Raw genomic sequence first — 21,681 nt, 5'->3', positions numbered from 1 at the left:
AAGGTATAAAGAAACAACAAAGAGAAAGCCTTAAAGGGCATTAGTATATGCCAGTTTTCCTAGTCATGTCTCTTCAAGGAAGCCAGGAGTCATTAGACAGGTATACAAATAATAAAAAGCTAAAGATTTAAAATCACGGGCTCTTGCACTAAAGAATGATGCTAAAGAAAGATAGATCCCTGTTGTGTCTGAACTCTTAAAACTGACCTATAAAACTAAGAATTAAGGGCCCTAGACTTCAAACAAACAACTAGGCAATAACAAAAAGTTATTGTAAAAGATTGCTTCCCATGTCCAAAAATACAAGTGCGATCAATAATCTAGTGTAATCTGACACCCACATGATCAATAAGTGGCAAACAAGTGACAGATACAAAGGGAAAACCACTGCACACATTTACCATAAATAGAGAAATTTTTTGTTAAAAATTTAAGGGCCAGCAACAGAGCAAAGAAATTCTTAACATAAGGATAGTTCCTGCTACTGAACTCAAAGACGTTGCATGTGAGATAATATAATAATGAAATATGGAGATACACATCTCCTACAACTGGAAGGGACCTTGGGAGGTCATCAAGTCCATGCCCCTGCCCTCTTGGCAGGACCAAGCACCATCCCTTTTCTTCCCCTCTCTCCTACTTGTCCCAGATCCCTAACTGGTCCCCTCAAAGATTGAGCTCACAACCCTAAGTTTTACAAGCTAATGCTCAAACAACTGAGCATTCCCTCCCTACCTTAAGAGACTGTAATGTGTTATTTGCCCAATGTATGGAGTAATACTCCACAGAGGACTGTAAGTACTGTAGCTCCTAGGCCTACTGTGGCCCAGATTGGATGGTTGGGGAAGGGTAGCCTCTTAATATGCACAGCACCTAACACAATGGGGCCCTAATCTTGATTGGGCCTCCAGGAGATACTGTAATATAAAAAGGTGCTTTGACAATATAACAAGCAGGTGTTGGAGCTGGGCATCCTGCATACACATTCACAGTTATTATAGACAGAAACCAGTTACAACCCAGACAATTCTGCAGAAAACCCTAATCTCAGTAGCCATTTCAACAATGATATATTAAGCTGAAATTAGAGAAGCTCAATGCAAAAGTTAATGGAGCATTAAAAGGAGAGCCTGGTTTGCTGGATTTGTCAGACGTGTTCCCCTGAATCTATCCTTAACACCTTTGATTATTTAAGTGTATTTACTCCACATCCACCACCAAGGCTGTCCTTAGGCTTTATGGGGCCCTACACAGGACTATGAAGCTGGAGGCCCCTGTGCCCCATGGAAGCCTTGAGCTGGAGGTGTGGGGTGGGGGGAGGGGGAGCAGGGCAACAGGATGATGATAATTTTTGAGAGATGTGGTTTTGTAATCTCCAGCAACACATTAAATATTTTAAAAATATTTTTAAACTAAGGTCCTGTTGACTAAATTCAGAAACAGACAAGGGTTGGCAAATGCATTTCAGTGGCGTCATCACCACTAGAATGGCTCTTTTCACCCATTCTGCAAATAGCTCTGACAAACTTTTTCATTTTTCAGTTAACTAGCTCCTCTCTTGAGGAAGCAGAGCCATGGAACAAAGATAGGAAGAGGTGAGTGGGTGGACATTAAGACCTAGTGATGCACAAAATCTTTGAGTGCCCTACGCAGCTGTGTATGGGAAAGGAGGGTCTGCCCACCACTGAACAGAAGGAAAAGTCTGTGAAATTCTAGGCCTTAATTGATAAGCCACTGACTTTTCTATTCTCCACATCCTTACACTCAACAGGCCCTAAAACAAAATGTGACTGCCTCCATGGAAAATAAGTACGATTGAAAAAAAGACATGAATGGATAATAAATTATTGAGAACAACCTAAAACAGCATGTAAACAGCATGTCCTTTAAAAGCAAGCTTGGATGCCTTTCACAGGTTTGAAAAATGAACTTCTCTAGCCAAAGCTAAGTTGCCTTAAGTCTATTACATGTCTGATTGCTTCTGACAGAGGGCAACATCTTAGCACATACATAAAGAGCTCAAATACCAATAAGAATCAGCAAAATGAAAGTATGAAAGAAATGCAGACAACAGGTTAAAAGGGAGCATCTGCGACTTAGACGTTTGGTTCTCCATTCATGGTAAATTAGGATATGTCTGCTTAATCTGTGCGAGATGAGGCTTCACTCTAGGTGAAGATTAGTAACAGAGAGAAAGTCGTGCTAGTCTATATACTATCAAAACAAAAAGCAGTCAAGTAGCACTTTAAAGGCTAACAGAATAATTTATTAGGTGAGCTTTCATGAGACAGATCCACTTTTTCAGACCATAGCCATACCAGAACAGACTCAATATTTAAGGCACAGAGAACCAAAAATAGTAATCAAGGTGGAGAAATCAGAAAGAAAAATGATCAAGGTGAGCAAATCAGAGAGTGGGGGGGGAGGGGGAGTCAAGAATTAGATTAAGCCAAGTATGCAAACAAGCCCCTATAATGACCCAGAAAATTCGCATCCCGGTTCAAACCATGTGTTAATGTGTTGAATTAGAACATAAAAGAGAGTTCAGCAGCCTCTCTTTCAAGAGGGTTGTGAAAATTCCTCTTCAGTAAGACGCAAACTTTCAAGTCATTAACAGAATGGCCCACTCCACTAAAATGCTGGCTAACCGGTTTATGGATCAGGAATGTTTTGATGTCTGTTTTGTGCCCATTAACTCTTTGTCTAAGAGAGGTTGAAGCTTGTCCAATATGCAAATCATCTGGGCATTGTTGGCACATGATGGCATATATGATGTTAGTTGAGGAACACGAGAATGTGCCCGTGCTTCTGTGAATAACCTGGTTAGGTCCAGTGGTGGGATCTCCAGAATAGATATGTGGACAAAGCTGGCAGTGGGCTTTGTTGCAAGGAAAAGTTCCAGGACTGGTGTTCCTGCAATATAGACTGTGGTTGTGGGTGAGAGTTCTCATGAGGTTGTCTGTAGGAGAGAACAGGCCTGTCACGTAGGGCCTTCTGGAGTGTGGCAACCATGATTAAGTACAGGTTGTAGGTCTTTAATAATGCATTGCAGTGGTTTGAGTTGGGGGCTGTAGGTAATGACTGCGGTGTTCTGTTCTTGGCTTTTTTGGGCCTATCTTGGAGTAGCTGGTCTCTGGGTATTCATCTGGCCCTGTCGATTTGTTTTTTTATTTCTCCTGGTGGGTAATTCAGGGTTTATGAATATTTGGTAAAGATCTTGTAGTTTTTGGTCTCTGTCAGTAGGATGAGAGCAAATGTGATAGTACCTAAGGGCTTGACTGTAAACAATGGATCTAATTATGTGTGCAGGATGGAAGCTAGAAGCATGTGGGTAAGTATACCCGATGAGTGGGTTTCTGGTGAAGACTGGTTCAATCAAAAAGGAGCCACTCTTTCTTACACTGAGTAGCATCTTATTCTTCAAATATTCCCACAGAAATCATTGGGATAACTCATGGAGTCAGACTAATTAGCGTAACCAGGGACACTTGTCAAATTTCAGAAGCAACAATTCCTTTAAAATAATCAACAGACGTGGTTTAAACTTCCTGATGAGTAAATTAGGCTATCCTTACACATTATTTTCTAGCCTATTAGCAAAACATAAAATGACAGTATGCCATGCAGCAAAATGCATAAGAATGATAGTAGCGTGTTGCAAAATCAAAACTTACATTTGCTGCAGTATTCGGATAAAGGATCCAGCTGCAGCAAGCTACACAACTGATACTATGAAGAGCACTATGCATGTTTCAGAATGGCTGAAAGTAAATAAAGAATTGTATTGCTAGCTGTCTCATACATTCCCTTTTGTTATTTGAGAATCCAGCCATCGATGCTCACTGGTGTTCAGATATGTGTCAAAGTTAGGAAATACAGGTTGAACCTCCCTAATCCAGTACTCTCTCATCCGGCAATATCTGGAATTCAGAATGATTTTAATTGTCCAGATGACCACTTATCATGGGTGTGGCCAAGTTTCCTGTGGTCACAGAAAGTTTGCTTACAGCCACTAGTCCTGGCTCTCAGTGTTCTGTGCTGTTATTTAGCTCTAATTTACCCCAAAATGTTTTCTAAGAGTCAGTAAGCAGTGGGAGTGCTGGTAATGCTGCTAGACAATGTTAACACCCCTCCTCCACCCGTGGTCCAGCAAATTCTCACATCAGACACCGGTCAAGGGAGCTTGATTAGAGAGGTTCAACCTGTACTTAAGAAGTTTACAACTTTGTTTGCTTCCTGTTACCCTTAATTCTTTATTTGTTCCAAAAATGCAGACAATGAGCAGCACAAAATGTGTACATTAGAATTCTGTGTAGCAGACAGAACAAGGGACAGCACAAGATCTTAGGAATGAAAATTTCAATGGGTGACAATATAAAAACAACAAGGGACACGAATGTCTCTGTGGATCATGCTCTTTATGACCTTTTGTTTTTGTCATTGGGGACTAGGAATCTAACACTCCATCTTTCCCAGCTGCGTGCATGCATCAGACCTACTTAGCCCCCTGAGGGATTTTCATCAATTGCAAATGTTTTGATCTGCTGCTTTTCATCCATGGCACCTATTACTACTATGGCCCCTTTTCGTCTCAAAAGATGGTGGTTAGCAGCGATGGTGAGGCTCTTTGGGCAGTATTTGAGTCTGCAGCTTCTCTTGTGGCTTCTTCATCCTATATTGGATTTGCATGGTTGATTGCAATAACTACGTCAGTCTATTTCCAAATCAGTGGCCCTCCCTGATCTTATCCCACGCACCCATTATAGCTCACTTCAAGGAACCACTGTCATATGGCCAAGCATAATTGAAATCTTTATATCTTTCTTTAGTGATAAATTATATCTATGATACACTCCGACTTGCAAAAACCGAAAAACCAAGACAAAGAACCCAAAAACCCACTTGGATGAGATGGGGATATTTGATTTACTGTTCTTACTGTATGACAAATAATTGACTGTGTAGCAGCTCTAAGCTGAAACAGAGTCACAGGAACCAGTAGAATCAAGTTGAGCAGAGGGAGGGTGTGAGAAAGTCTAGCAAAGCTTGTCGTCTTGCAAAGAAGTGAGCGACTTCTCTTAAATGAGTAGCTCTACTGAAGTCAGAGTGGACACAAACAGCTGGACTTGAATCTGGGACCTCTACAGCTGCAGGAGCCTCTACAGTTTGAGCTAAAAGCAAACTCTCTCTCTGCTAAGGCTGTAGAGGGGACTCCTTCTTTCCTTCTGTGAGTGGTCTAAGCCGGGGGAGCACAAAGGGGAGGGCATGAAATTCCATAAGTGGGGTGCAGCATAATCAGCTGCTTGGTCTCAGGCTCGTCCATCTCACTAAAAACTGTTGAAATGTGCTACTGTTTTTATGTCTGTGCATTCACATGTATACACCGATTCATAAAGTTTTTATATTCTACATAAGTATTTTCTTACACATGCCAAAAGGGTGTTTTTTAAATATGAACATACCTGAAATATCCATCAGTTTGGACTACATGAGACAGGTTGGGGTGGGGAGAGGGGTTGCTAATTGCAGGGACAAAAAGTGAGGCCTGGTGTAAAAGGTTTGCCCGCCCCTGATCTAATGACATGGGACAGTGAACCACACACAGTAGATGTATGAATTACAAGTGGAACTGCTAACAAAAAGGCAAAAGTGTTCCCAGGACTGTGCCAAAGGCACACAGATTTAGAACAGAACATAAGGGCCAAAACCTTTGCCTTTCATACACGGAAGGACACATTCGCACATAGTTGCAAAATCCCCAGTTTGGCTGTCAGAGATGGAAAAGACCATCTGGGATATCAAGTCCATCTCCAGGCTAAAGAAGGTTTGTTTCCTACTACATGGTCTAGTGTTCTGTACAATCTGGCATGAAAAGCTTACAGGCAAAGATAATCTCCCATTTCCTTTTGGGAGAATACTCCACACCTGGGCCCCTCTTGTTCGCTAGATGGATTTCCTGATACTGAGCATAAATGTGTCCTCCTACCTTACTACAGTGTTCCTTGTCATATCAAGTGTTTTCTGCCCAGAGCACTGCACATGATTAGGGCTACATACTATTAAATAGCTTTTTATCTGTGGGTTGGCAGGGATTTTGTTTCCAGTGCCTGATCTCCTGACACATTATTTGACATATCCTCACCTTTTTCGGCAGCAAGAATGGATTGATGGCTAAGCCAACTTACATGATTGACTGAAAATACACTTACCAGAAGTGGCGATTTTGCTTGTGTCTCTGAACGAGTGAGTCTGTTAAAAATCAATTTTCTCTATTAGCCAATCACTACACTAAAGGCAGTTTAGAGGTCATTGGAGCAATAACATTATTCTCTATGATGCAGGCAGAGTTCATGATCAGCAGGGTGACCAATATTCTTAACGTTAGTGCCATTCTAACCGTCACACCTGCCCCCCAAGCCCCTTCTGTCTACAAACAGTGAACAAGCTATGTGAAAGGGCCTTGGCTGCTTTGTAAGACATAACACTGCACAGAAAACTACACTGTTTAGCTGTGTTTTCTCCTGATTTGCTTCCCATATTTTTTTCTAAGTATACTCTACAACACACTTCCTTCCTCTCTAACACCTCACCTCCACACCACCACCATTTACCCAAGCATCTAATGATGGACAACCCATCAGAGCTGGCAAAAAAGCCACACTTGCTCTAGAAGGAAGGAGAAAGATGGTGAAACCTGATGGTGTCTCTTCTGCACCACTTCAGTCACAGCTCAAGGTTGCACATATTCCATACCTGAAGGGGACATAAGTAAAGTAAAGGCCTACTTTTATTTGACAGTGAGTTGAGCTTTTACAAACATTTGCCTAGTCTTTTAAAAATGCAGTGCCATGGAACAGAGAGTAGAGACACTGAGGAACAAGGCGTGAAGAAGAAATACTTAGGCTTTTGGGGGTTACCAAGGTGCATTTTGCGGGAGTTTTGGGTAATAGATCATTGATTTTCTTTTCATTTTGCCCTCTCCCAAAAATCAAAACAGTAGGAGAAAATAAAGTTGTCATCACGATGGAGACTCATCTCTCAAAAAAGAGGATGGCACAAGGTCTTTTGGATGACTGGCTAGAGGATGTCTTACAACATCATACCAGTTGGGGGTGGGAAACCGTCCCCATTAGCCTTCACAGTCATGACGTGGGGAACAAATATTTGATTATGAACTCATCAAACAGATTAAGCTATGACAAGATCCAAGCGTTGGTATATGATACAGTCTGTAATGATGTGATTACATACAAGGATGGAAGGCAAGGACCACCCATATGCCCAGCTCCTCCAGAGTTTCAAGTGGGACAAAAAGGGCCTTACTGAAATGTCTTTCTCTACCACCTCCTGGGTGGCAGCCTCAGCTGTCAAGAAGACAACAACATTCTCAGACACCTTGAAGGTGTCCTGGCTACCTCAGGAGCCAAGAGATGCCAAGGAAATGCTTGGGAGAGGGAAGCAAGGATCACGTGACCCACAGATTTCTCAGTCATATGATGTGGCCAGTCCCCTCAATGTTGAGAAACTGGGTTGGAGAGCTGTGAGCTGCACCAGGTAGGAAGAGGCTGAGGGAACAGCTGGAGACTATTGAGAGGGGCCTGCTGCTTTCCAGGAGGCGGGAGCTGCCTTGGGATGGGGGCAGGACTCAGGCGCTTCTGGGATTGTGTTCCACCCTGCCCCCACTACCTGCAAGCACGGGTTTTGTCTGAGGAGATGGCAGCAGTGGGTGAAGGGACAATGGCATGGCTGGAGGTGAGGCACTGGCAACCTGAATGTTTGTCCTGGGTGCCAAAGGTGAGGGCGCCCTAGAGATGGGGGAAGGGCTGTGGCCATAGCAGATGCTGCTATGATGGAAGAAGCCTTCTGGACCCTGTTTTCATACCCTGGCCCTTTTTGCTAATTAAAGGGCCCCTTTGGAGGTGGTAGGAAGTTTGGCTCTGCTTGCTGCCCTGGTCAAGTAGTGATGTTACTTGCAGTGGTGGCCACAGGAATGTATCGGGGAGTGGCAGAATCAGATCTCAAGGGTATACGCAAATATTTTGGATGTAACAACTGTAAGAAGAGTTTGTGAAAACTCAGCCCCGCAGAGTTATGCACTTTACGCAATCTTATTTCTGGTATTTCCTAAGTTTTGAGTGCTTGACTTTATAATTCTTTTAATGCAGTTTTTCTGGATGTAATAATAGGTAACACCTCTTCATGGATAAATTGACCTCTTGGGGACACAGGGAAGGAAACAATTCTCTAGATGGGGAATGAATAAAAACAGGAGTTTAAAATGGGCCCATTTTCCAGTTGGCATGAAAGTCACAGGCAGTTTCCAAACTACTTCTGTATCACTTTTTATTGTTGTTATAGATTCTACTGAACATGTTCATAAAAGTTTTGTAGTCTAGCTACTGATCTGGGACACCTCTGGAAAATTGGACCAAAGGTGAAGCACATAATGGTGGGGCTTAAAGTTGAGCAGAAAAAAATGGCCACTTTTCTATAAAACACTTCTAGGTTTTCTTTTAGAGGAACTTAAATAGGGTTTGGTTAAAATTTCTAGTGGCTAAGTCAACTCACATCTCTTCCAGGACCTCATACATTCTTTTAATGAATCATAGAATGCTAGGACTGGAAGGGACCTGGAGAGGTCATCAAGTCCAGCCTCCTGCCCTCATTGCAGAACTAAGTACTGTCTAGACCATCCCTGATAGACATTTATCTAACCTGCTCTTAAATATCTCCAGAAATGGAGATTCCACAACCTCCCTAGGCAATTTACTCCAGTTTTTGGCCCCCTGACTGTGAGGAACTTTTTCCTAATGTACAACCTAAACCTCCCTTGCTGCAGTTTAAGACCATTGCTTTTATTGTGTGCCAGAGAAAGAATGTAAGCACACACAGTAATTCTGCACATGGTCCCCTCCAATACTGCTTCCTTGACGCATACTCTGCTTCTGTAAAAGTGTTCCATAAAAGGTCAGCGTCACAAAATGCTATGGAAGTTCTACAGAAAATTAAACTTCTACAGGCCAAATTGCTCACAGTGTATCTGTGAAAACGTTGGTAAAATGTCTATATAATGAACGTCTGTTGCCAACCATAAATACTACTGAGAACGTAGGCTACTGTTCAGTTTATTGTAGGAAGCATTCTTTGTGGTACAGTTTGTTGAGATTTCAGAAACCACACATTCATCAGAAAGCTCTGTTTCAGGTCTTTGTTTTCTGAAATGACATGGCTCACAGATACAGCTATCTGGAAAGGGACTTTCACTCTCCTTCAACTCTTCTTTATGGCAGTGCTAGTGTCATTCACCCAGTCACATCCTAGTGACTTGCCACCAGTTCAAATTGTTCCAACGGTGTCCTAGAAATAGGACTGGTCAAACATTTCCCATCAAAACTTTTTGGATGGCAAATTGGATGTTCACTTAAACAAAACAAAAACGAAGTCCACAGAAAATGGCTGCTCTGCTCAAAAGTTTTTGATTATCGAGGACATAAAATGAAAACTGCAACTGTTTTGCTTTTTGGATTTCCAACAAAAGGTTGAAATTAAAAAAAAATATATATTTTCTAAGCTGCAGTAGCCACATCATGTGTTCTGACAACAGTTTGGTCTCCTGTGGATTATAGTTCTTTGGTTTAATTTCAGCGGTTGAGTTAATGTGCAAGTGCTGGTAGCATGGCACCGACAGGAGATAAAACCGGATGACCTGGGGTCCTTTCTGGCCTTAAACTCTATGACCATTCATTCCTCACCCCTGGGAGCACTGCTATGAGCTAGCATCAAGGCAAATTTCTGTGGCCCATTTACTCTGTGACCTTTCGGCAGGAGAGACCAACAGCAATACTAGTTGTTGCAGCATGGAATCATTTTTGGTCCCTCTGCTGTCTGTGTAGCCATCCCCTTCACTGATCCTTCAGTGCTTCATTGGGCTTTGGCCATCTAGCTCTATCTCTCCCCTGCTCTCTCTATTTGCACTTCTCCCATGGCGGCGATGATCTCGTTTTCCCCTGTGTCTGGTCACAGATGCTTTATCTGTCCCCTTTCCTTTCTCCTGCAGGGAACTTACTAAATTTCCATATAACATTTGCAGCCTCCAGTTGGAAGCGTAGCTGGGAAGATATCTTGGCTGCGGCAGTGTGGCAGCTTTTCAGCTGTCAGGTTTAGAAGCGTGTGTCAGAAAGTGAGACCGTTCTCTGCCTTCGATGTGCTCTTTTCAAGTCGTGATGTTTGCCTCCTGCCCCTGAATTCCATTTGGTCAGGGTGCTGTTTATGCTTCCAGCAAGAAGTTAATATTGCTTCACAAATGTCTGAATGGCAACAGTGGCTTTGGTGGAGTTAGGCCAAAATTATGTAAAGGGCGGCTCTCGCATTGAAAGCAATTTCATATTCAACCAAAGACTGACTAGCAGATAGGACTTTTGAGGGGCTCAGATCTGATAAGCCCAGGCTACTAGGTAAGAAATGTTGGCTCAATTTCTATTCCAGGCAAAAGACTTGAAGCCCAGAGCGATAAAACCAGCCAAATGCACAGGTGAACCTAAGAAACCTAATGGATGTAATAAACACCATCTTCCAGCCCACAGAACATATAGGTTACACTAAGTTAGCCTCTCTGACACAGAGGGCTTGATTTCTTTCTTCCTTTCTGCCAGGGTTACCCAGATGCACCTTTATTGACTGCAACAGAATGGCACTAATATACCATAGGTAAGAGTGAAAGGACTCACACTTAATGGCCTGTAATTTACATATCAACTGAGTGGCCAGTGTGGTGTAATTTACATGTTGAGAGGCGGAAAAACAGGAGAGTATCAGGAAAAGGCAATAACCAGAGTGTGTAAGATAAATCATCTCTCTTCTTATACAGTAAACCCTCAAGTTACACAGGGCTTGCATTTCTGCAAACCCCACATAACTCTAATTTTTGTGCAAGTCTGGGGAGACTGGAACCAGGCAGGACTGGTCAGTTTCCTGGCTCCCAGAGTGGCAGAGAGCTGGGAACTAGGGGCACCCTGGTTCCTATCTCCCCACTGCTTGCTGGACCTGGGAAACTGACAAGGTGGTCAGTTTCCTGGGTTCCACAAGCTCCAAGCAGCCAATTATCTCCCTTGTAACAAAAGAAAAGAAAATCAAGCTCAGCTAGACGTTAACAGTAACTTAGATAAATCTGCATTTCAAATTGGAGATTTAATAATGAGTAGCATTTATCTTGAGGTTCAAGGAATCCTAAACCATGGTGGCAAGGGCTCACGAGGGTCTTGTTAACCACAAACACACAAAAATGGTCTGAAGTAAACAGGATGAAGTTTAATAAAGACAAATGCAAAGTGCTCCACTTTCGAAGGAATAATCAATTTCACACATACAGAATGGGAACTGACTGGCTAGGAAGGAGTATGGCAGAAAGGGATCTAGGGGTTATAGTGGACCACAAGTTAAATATGAGTCAACAGTGTGATGCTGTTGCAAAAAAAATCAAACATGATTCTGGGATGCAGTAAGTGGTATGTTGTGAACAAGACACGAGAAGTCACTCTTCCGCTCTACTCCGTGCTGGTTAGGCCTCAGTGGGAGTATTGTGTCCAGTTCTGGGCGTCGCATTTCAAGAAAGATGTGGAGAAGTTGGAAAGGGTCCAGAAAAAAGCAATTGGATAGTGGGGGCGAAGGGGGCCAAGGACTACGCCACCCAGGCTCCCCTTTGTACATATTCCCCCCCCCATTATTATACATAGTTGCCTTGTCCCACCCCCCTTTAGTAGCTGCCCCCCTCATGTACATAGTTCCCCCATTCATGTTAAAGTTCATCGTTTTTGGTTTCAAGAATGTTCGGTTTATTTAAAACAAAACAAATGTGTGTTGTGTGCTTTTCGGTGCACAGTGGTGTGGGTGTGGGGGCAGTGTTGGGGGGGGGCAGTGTGTGGCTCACCAGGCTGACCCTGCCACGTTCACCTTGCACCCTGATCGAAATGGGCCTGCAGGGCCTCCTGGACCCGGATCCCCTCGTGGTCGGCTTGGCAACTTGGGGCGGCAGGTGGCTGGGGGTAGGCTGTGCCAGCCTCCACAGCCCAGCCCTGCAAGAATGACCCCCCCCCCTTGCTTTCCACCAGGTTGTGGAGTGCACAGCACGCACCCACAACCTGGGGGATGTTGGGGAGCCCCGCATCCAGGTGGGTCAGGAGGCACCTCCAGTGGCCTTTGCGGCGGCCAAAAGTCCTCTCAACCACCTGGCGTGCACAGTTCATGCAGGTGTTGAACCGCTCCTGGCTGGCACAGAGGTGGCCTGTGTAGGGGTGCATGAGCCAGGCCTGGAGGGGGTAGGCCGAATCCGCCACGAGGCGGAAAGGCACGGTGTGGTCCTCCAAAGGGATCTCCCGCTGGGGGATGTAGGTCCCCACCTCCAGCTGGCGGCACAGGCCCGAGTTGCTAAAAACTTGGGCGTCATGGGTGCTGCCAGGCCAGCCAACATATATGTCCAGGAAGTAGTGCCGTCTGTCCACCATGGCCTGGAGGACCACCGAGTAGTAGCCCTTCCTATTCAGGAAGCATCCTCTGCTGTGCTCCGTGGCGTGGATGGGGATGTGGGTCCTATTCAGTGCCCCGAAGCAGTTAGGGAACCCCATCCCAGCAAACCCTGTGAGGACCGCATCCAGGTCCCTGAGCTGCAGGAGTCTGTGGAGCAGCAGAGCATTCAGTGCATGGACCACCTGCTCGGGGAGGACATGAACACCTCTGAGGGGCATACCTGGCCCTCCCCCCGGGGTCCCCCCTCTCCCTAGTCCCTTCCCCTCCCTCAGGGGTCCCCTTACCTCCATGACAACAGCCCCAGTGGTGGCCTTGCCCACACCGAACTGATGTGCTATGGATCGGTAGCTGTCTGGAGCAGCCAGTTTCCAGACAGCGATGCCGACCCGTTTCTCGATGGTGAGGGCACGCCGCATGGGGGTGTCCTGGTGCCGCAGGGCAGGGGTGAGCCACTGACAGAGTTCGAGGAACTTCTGCCGGCTCATCCGGAAGTTCTGGAGCCAGCGGTCGTTGTCCCATTCCCCAAGCACCAGCCGCTCCCACCACTCTGTGCCGGTGTGGTACCTCCATAGCCGGCGGCGCACCCAGTGGTGGGAGGCCTGGAGGGCTACATGGTGGTCTAGGGCGACTCCTTCATCCCCCGAGGAGGACAGCTCATCTTCCAGAAGAAGCTGGGCAGCCTCCTCCATGGCACTGAGCAGGGTGGCCATTGCCCCGGGGGGCAGCCATGTGGGTTTCTGGCTGCTGCTGCTGGGGGTCTATGCTGCATGCACGGGGTCTGCGAGTGGTTGTTGGCTCTGTGGACCTGTACTGTGCAGGCCGAGTCTGCCTGGGAGGGGCCGTTTAAGGGAGTGGCTTGCTGTTGCCCAGGAAGGGCTGGTCCACCCTGTGACCCTGTCTGCACGTTTTCCTAGCCCCCTTACTCCAATTTGGGCTGCTTTTGTATGCAGACGTTTCCCTGCAGGGCCTATTACAATTTAGTGCTTTCCTACGTTATCGTTGAATGTCGATGGCACCAGGCCTGGAGGATGTGTGGACGCTACACTTTGAAATAGCTTATTTTGATTTCGCTACGTCGAAATAAGCTATTTCGATGTAGTGTCCCAGTGTAGACATAGCTTATGTGAATATGCAGTGCCCCAATCTGCATATCTACAGGTTCCCAATCTCAACTGGAGTCTCTCAGTACCACTGATATACAAGGAATAGGAATGAGATTAAGAATTCCACAGTAAGAATACTGACTCTATGGGGAATTAACTCTATTTTTGTGTTACTTGCGTGTGGATGGGCTCCATATGGCAAATCTTACAATATATAGTGAATATATCCTTGCATACTTAATCCCAGGGGGTATGTCTACACAGCAGCCTTATTCTGAAATAAAATATTCCAGAATACCTATTCCAAAATAATGCTGCTACACATAAAAATGCATTTCAAAATACACCACCTACACACAGAGAGCCTATTTTGAAATGGAACCATTGGACACATTATGTATATGGCCCCTTTTCATCTCAAGAGACAGTGGTTAGCAGCGGCGGTGAGGATCTATGGGTGGCGTTCGAGTCTGCAGCTTCTCTCATGGCTTATCCATCCAATAGTGGATTTGCACTGTCGACTACAATAACCGCATTTCAGTCTATTTCTGAATTCTTGAGTCTGAGAGCTTTTCCTTCTTAGATGGAGTTCTTTGGCATGGCTTGCACATATACTATCAAAGGATGATGTGTCCTATTGTAGCAGTCATCGCCAGGTATTTCAATCTGATGATGTAGATTCCCAGGATTTTGGATCGATGCTGAATTTTTTCATGGCATTTTTGCACATATCCTTTAATCCTCGCTTTGGTCTTCCTCTTGTTCTCAACCTACGTGACAGTTCACCAAAGAGGATTTCTTTGGTAAGGCATTCGTCACCCATTCTTCTCACATGACCAAGCCAATGCAGTCTTCTGCTGTTGAGGATCACCAAGAGGCTGGGCATGCTTGCTCTTGACAAGACATTTGCATTTGAAACTTTATCTTGCCTGTTGATATTCATAATTCTGCAGAAACAGCAAAGATGGAAGCTGTTCATTTTTTCTCCTGGTTTGAGTAGGTGCTCCATGCCTCAGAACCATATAGCAGAATACTCAATACACATGCCTGGTAGATTAGTAACTTTAGGACTGTTTCCATGCACGTTTCGTAAGTCTGCCAAAAATAGTAGCTACCTTCCTGAGCCTGATTTTCGGTTCTTTGGCTTACTTCAAAATAGGTGCTATCCCCTGTCTTAACAGCACATATTTAGAAATGGCTATTTCGAAATAGGTACTATTTGTCAGAGCGAGGGTTAGCAATTTTGAAATAACCCAGTCACTATTTCGAAACTGCAGTTGCATCATGTAGAAGCTAGGATAGTTATTTTGAAATAGCAGCTCTTATTTTGAAATAACTGTACTGTGTAGACCTACCCTGGGAAAAAAAACGCATCTTTGAAAACTCAACAGTGCCCACCTCTGGAGGATAATAGAATGAGTGATTATGGGTATTCCACAGTGCTACAAAGTTTTCTTACTTAGCAAAACTGTGGCCAGGGCATATGGCTTCAAAGATCAGTTCTCTTCAAAGTAGACCAGCGTCTGGTGTAACTTACATTAAGCTCATGAATATTTATACAGGTCTTTGCAAGTGGCTAGGGTAGGCAATAGAAGTGGAACAGTAAATGTAGATCATCTGACCCATTAGAAAAGTTGTAAAATGGCCCAGGGTCTTTGCTGGGATCACTGGAATGATTTGGCAAAAAGTGATTCATGGCTATTGCCCTTCCCGCCAGCCAAATAAACATTTCATGTCTCATTATGAGATCCAAGCAGCCGACGCAAAGATACAGTGCAGGGGAAAAAAGCATAATTTGGCCATAAAAGTGTTGCAAGAAGTGTTGCTATATAACTGAAACGCCAGCTTCTTTAGTGCTTCCACCCACTCCTTTTACAACCTGTTAATATTTTTCTGAACTTCATGTTGTATTCTGTGCTGCCGCCTCTGCAATCTTTTTGCCTATTTTTTGCCAGAGCCACAGGAATAAAGCTGTCAGCATTGCTACTAAGCCATCTTTCTTGTCTGGCAAATTGTCTAGTGGAGACTATAATCTCCTGGCTGTTCCACTGTAGAATATAACTATCCTGTCTTAACAAAACAGAATTTAAATATTCTTTAGATACAAGATATCTGCAGGCATCTGTGCAGAAACAAGTGAAATATATTTCCTTGACTCTTGTTTTTAAAACTTTTCTCCAGTGGGAATGGCCCAGCCATTCATATTAAACTGAACACGTATCGACATGCTTAGAGAGATGTTATATAGCTTTTCAACTGAAATATCTCAAGGTGTTTGAACTGCAATAATAAATATGACTTCTCCTACGGGAAGAAAGAAGCAGCAAGAAAATTCCCCAGAAGACTATGATTAAGAGCTGAAGTGAGCCAATAGCACGTGATAGTTATGCCTTGAATGTGATTGGGATTTATGATTTCAATTAATGCTAGTGAACAATTCTAGGAACTTATTAGCAAGCTAGCGGCTATGCAGAATATAGTTAATTTGTGTATTCCTGTGGTTTATCTGTTTATAAACACCGGGCCAGATTCCAATGTCGGGTAAATTGGCACAGCTCCCTTCAAGCCAATGGAGCTATGCAGATTTACACTGGCTGAGCATGTAACCCATAAAATGGATGGTAGGTTTCATTACACCAGAGGAAACTGAGCTGTACCTTTATGTCTGAGGGATCCAGTAGAGAAATATATAAAGGCAGAAAGACCAGTCTGACTTTCTCATTTCTCTCCATTATGTGCTCTGAAAAGGCCTAAGGCCTTGTATTCTGTGGGGGATCAATGAAGTGACACTGATTTGCACCACCTAAGGACCTGGCCCCAAATGCAGTTCCTTTGTGCTTTAAAAATTAATTGGAGAGTTGACACAGCTATATAGATTGAGCTTTAATGTATTTTAAAGGAAGACATTTCTCCAGACCTACTTCATGCTTGAGAATTTAAAATTGCTGTTAATACTTTATATTCTTTTACTTAATATTAGTAATTATAGTTTTTATAATTGCATTAGTGCTGAGAAGCCCCGGTCAGAGATCAGGGCTCCAGCACGCTTGATGCTCTACACAGAGTTTCAGCCCCTTAGCTGAATCCTGCAAACCCTTCTGAACAAGCGTAACTATATGCATCAAGTAGTCCTAGGTGGGACCAGGGTCTGTGGGACCAGGGTCATAATTCAGGCCCTAGCAAATTCATGGCCATGAGAAAAGTACCATGGCCTGTGAAATCTCATCAGTAAGTACACAGTGTTCCTCAAACTGGAGGTCCTGACCCAAAAGCGGGTTGCAAATTTCTTTTGCACTGCCTTCAGAGCTGGATGGCTGTAGAGCAGTGGCTGCTGGCAAGGATCCCAGCTGTGTAGGCAACAACACTGTCTGCAGCAATGCAGAAGTTCATGGTGCTCTGGGATGTTAGTCCTGCTCTTACTTCTGTGCCTTTGCTGGGGCATCACCATGTTCAGAGCTGAGCAGTCGGAGAATGGCCTCTGTCCACTGCATGCAGCCTGCCAGTGCCCTGAATACGCAAGCAGACAGCCTGACAACTGTTACTGCAGCTCTGATGGAGCTGACTTCGACAAGGCTGTTTTTCTTCAGCAATTCCTCTAGCACCTTACTCTGCCAAGGTGCGCAACACCTTTCATTGTGCAACAGCCCCATCCAATGTTGTTAGCACAGGTCTGGGAATAAATAAAGCAAACAGAGTAAAAAACATTGTTGTGTGAGGATCACAACTATAAATGACTTTTTGTGGTTGTTTTTCATTTTTAAAGCTATCTTTTCCCTGTGTTGGAGTGGTAGATTTTAAAAAAACCACCAGATACCCTATGGTTTCTTTGTTCAGAAACCATAGCTTCCATCATACTTAATTATTCCTGCTGTTTGCTTAAATGGCGGCTGGCTTTTATTATAAGAAATGATTTCCTCCTGCAGTTTACTTGATAAAAGTGCCTTGTAAAAGTGTAACTAAGTGTACGTTTGCCTAAAAGACCTGTGCTAGGAAATGTTTGGGGGAAGTTCTGTGTCATTTATTAGGCAAGAGTCAGACTAGATCAGTGGTGGGCAACCTGTGATGCTTGGACTGCATGAGGCCCAAAAGGGTGGCCCTCAAGACAGGCAGGTTGCCAGACTCTGCTTGTTTCTACTGGCATAGTTTTTTTTTCCCTACCAGCATTACTAAAGGGGGACACATATAAAGCAAGGACACGCGAAATGAGGTGCAGGCTGGTTGCACAAAGTGTTGACTGTGAGAGCTGGGGGCTCCCTTTGCCACTCAATCAAGCACTGCTACGGTTGAGCCAATACACCCTGCAAATTCTAGGTACACTAGTGCATGTTGCAAAACTACCTTATCTCTGGAGACCACCTTGGTCACAACATCTTGCAGCCCAGTGAGATGGAGGAGGACACTCACTAGCCTAGGCTGCCCATCACTGGACTGGATGATCACAGAGGTCTCTTCTGGCCACGTAAACCTACTTTCTTAAATCTCATCTGGCATGTAAGGCTGGGTTTGTCAAAGGAGCCTATGGGAGTTAGGCATACAACCCCCCTGAAAGTTGAAGGGATTTAGCTCTAAACCTTTTTCAAAATCCCAGCTTCTCCTCAGTGGGCGAAACCCCAAATGGGAACTCAGGTCTGAACCATCAATATGACTGTATCCGGATGTATCTTTTCTAGCGGGGTCAACCTGTGCACAGGAAATCGCACAACCTGAGCCTTTTGCTTAGGAAAATTCCCACTGACTTGACTGGAAGTGTCTCTGAGGAACAATATCAGTCCTTGCATTCGTGACAATGCCACGCACCGAAATAAACAAGCCTCCATTATATCCTGTGCTAATTCTGTGGATTATTCTTGAGCCAATTCCTTTCTTATCTTTCTGTTCTCTGTACAGTCTTTGCCCTCAATCAAGAGCTCTCCATACATGGAACTTGCCTTCTAATGGAGTTCTACACATAGAAACCTCTTTTGTCACAATAATCTGGTACCAAAACCTTCTGTAGCTTCCGGATTATAACTGTAGCTTTCATTGCCCTAGTCAAAGCACAGTAGTTTAATTATGTCTCCGTGACATGTCTTCCTCTCAAGAGGCAATCAGATACTTTCATTATAGAATATTCAGAATCCAAAGCATGACATACTGTGCTAGCTCAGTGGGTCTCAACCTGGGGTACCTGAACACCCGGGGGTACTCATAGGTCTTCCAGGGGGTACATCAACTCATATAACTATGTGCCTAGTTTCACAATAGGCTTATATAAAAAGCATGATCAAAGTCAGTACAAATTTCATACAATGACTTGTTTGTACAGCTCTGTGTTTTACCCACCCAGATTTAAATACAACATTTATAGTCTAATTCAGTTATTTTATAATTTTATGGTAAACATGAGAACATAAGAAGTTTGTCAGTAATAGTGCATCGCTGCACTTTTGTCTTTTAAGGTCTGACTTTGGAAGCAAGTACTTTATAAAAGTGAGGCGAAAGTTTGGTCTGGCGTGCTCTTCTCAGACGCCTGAAAGGTTAAACTTACCTGGAAAGATAGAGAACCACTGCTCTGTAATATTCAGGCAACTATTGAGAAAAATGTTTTCAGAACTCGTAGAACACTAAACATACTAGTAACACAACACTGCAGTACAAGTTGCTTGGATACAGTAGAACAAATGTGTACTGGCAGTACATACAATTTTTTAGAAGGGGTACTTTGTAAAAAAAGATTGAGAAACACTGCACTAGCTCATACAAGTATTAATCATTAAACTGATGAATCCTAGAAGACTAGAAGTCTAGGGAAAGAAATTAAGCCGGTCAGGGCTGTTGGTATAAAAAATGCACCCAAAGAAACACCCAGGTTAAGAGGAAAAGCAGAGAACTTCAAGAGGGTGGAAATCAGGTGGCTAAAAACTGATGATTTTTTAAAATTATTTTGAAAAAGTTAGATTTGTTAGATTTATTTAAATTGAATATTTATTTTTTTAAATCATCAATAAAATACTAAATTTCACATTTAAAAATAGTTACAATTATATCTCATCACTCACACGCTACACCTTCACTTGGACTCATAAAAATGAATCATGGCTCTATTCTGTTGTCCGAGTATCAGCTCTTACTTTTTAAAAGTCCCGGGCTTTCAATTTCTGTTTCTCAGCAAACTAAAATGTACCATGTGCAAAGAAAGACACACACTGGATAGGATTGCTTTTGTTCTGTGCTTTCGTGGTGGTGAACTTCGGCCAAGCACAGCTGAGGAGTTAGTTAAGACATTGTCTTAAGACAGAGACATACACAGCAGGGGTCAGCAACCTATCTGAGGCAGAGTGCAGAGATGTGACCTTTCGACCTCTACGCACGGTCTGGCTTTTTAAAACCACTAATAGTCCTACTTACAATAGATAAAGTGGTCTTCTTGTGATGCTAGCATTGGGTTATCAAGGATTAGTTTAAAAGCATAAAGGGATATTTCTTTCAAGGACCCAAAAGTGGAGGGAGGGATAGCTCAGTGATTGTAAGTTCAATCCTTGTGGAGGCCATTTAGGGGTCTGGGGAAAATAGATTAAAAAAAAAAAAAGATGATACTTGGCCCTGCTAAGAGGGCAGGGACTGGACTCCATGACCCCCCAAAGTCCCTTCCAGCTCTGTGAGATGTGTATCTCCCCATAATACAGTATAAATGTTCCCCCCCGCACAATTACACAAAAGTGCTGACTCCAGGAAGGGCTCCACGCTCTGGCTTTGCACTCCAGTAGGGGGTCTGGCCCCAGCCCCACCCTGCAGCAGGGGATTGCTCCCCCCCACCATGGGGCAGGGGCTCTGGCCCTAGCTGGGCTGCCAGATGCATGGGGGGAGGAGGGGCAGGGCTAAGCTCCCGCCCATGGTGTACCAATGACAATTGGCTCACATGCCACTCTTGGCACATGTGCTGGAGGTTGCCAACCCAGGCTTTATTCACCCCCCTCATTCCCCCCTCTAGTGTTTCCCACCTGCTGCCTCTCTTCCCCTGTCAAACATTAGCACAACATCCCTCTGGCCGGTTCTGGTCTTTCCCTTGCAGGCTTCTGGAAATACAGTGTGAGGCTATTCTGGGGCACTACAGTAGGAAGAGGATAAGTTATATTTGTGGTCAGAAACAATCTCCATTAACGGAACACAGGGCTTTAGTCAGTTATTAAAGGGAATAACAGAACACTTCTTTCGATTTGTCTACCTTGATAACGATTTTTGGTTCTCTGTGCCTTAAGTATCGAGTCTGTTCCGATATGGCTGTGGTCTGAAGAAGTGGGTCTGTCCCACAAAAGCTCACCCCCTAATAAGTTATTTTGTTAGTCTTTAAAGTGCTCCTGGACTGCTTTTTGTTTTGATAGAATATAGACTAACACAACTGTCTCTCTGTTACTATCAAACAGAGAACAGTATTCTAAAAAATGAGTGTAGCAAATTATTGCATATGTACAGGTATTATCAGTTCCCACCTAGCATCTTTGCAGTTTCGGCTCTGGCTCAGAAAAGGAGAATTAATTGCTGAGCCAGACCGTGCAGATAAAAATCAGTCAGCTCCAATAGCATATAGTTAATTGTAGGTACACCTTGTGCAAGGCAAATACTCTGGCTCCCAGCAGCTACTGCGTAGCAACAATTCCCACTATTTCTGGCCATCCACAGCAGTGAAACTCAAACAATGTGCCACACAGAAGCTGTGTTTGATTCTTTTGTTTTGCCAGGATCAATATACAGGTAAATCCCAGCCCAGACAACTGGACTTGGATAATGACACAAGCACACTGGCATTTCTAAATCCTTCAGTGCTCTTTTCAAACTCAAGATATTTCTATCCAGTTTTTGCATTTTCAAAAGCAGCTTTTAAGCCAGTTCCACAAATAATTCATCTTTCTGGGTTGTCTTTCTAAAAAAATATAGTTAAATGACCAACAGTAGGTTTTCCCATAGAGCCAGTCATATATATTCTGCTGGAAGGAAAAGTAATTCTTTCCCATAGGGCCCAGCTAAGGCAAACTTCAAAGGTGAGCACAGGTCTCTAAAGCTGCAATGAAAATAACCC

Source organism: Carettochelys insculpta, chromosome 11 (genome assembly GCF_033958435.1).
Source record: "Carettochelys insculpta isolate YL-2023 chromosome 11, ASM3395843v1, whole genome shotgun sequence".
In the NCBI taxonomy this organism is placed as follows: Eukaryota; Metazoa; Chordata; order Testudines; family Carettochelyidae; genus Carettochelys; species Carettochelys insculpta.
Note: the sequence above shows the minus strand (reverse complement) of the source record.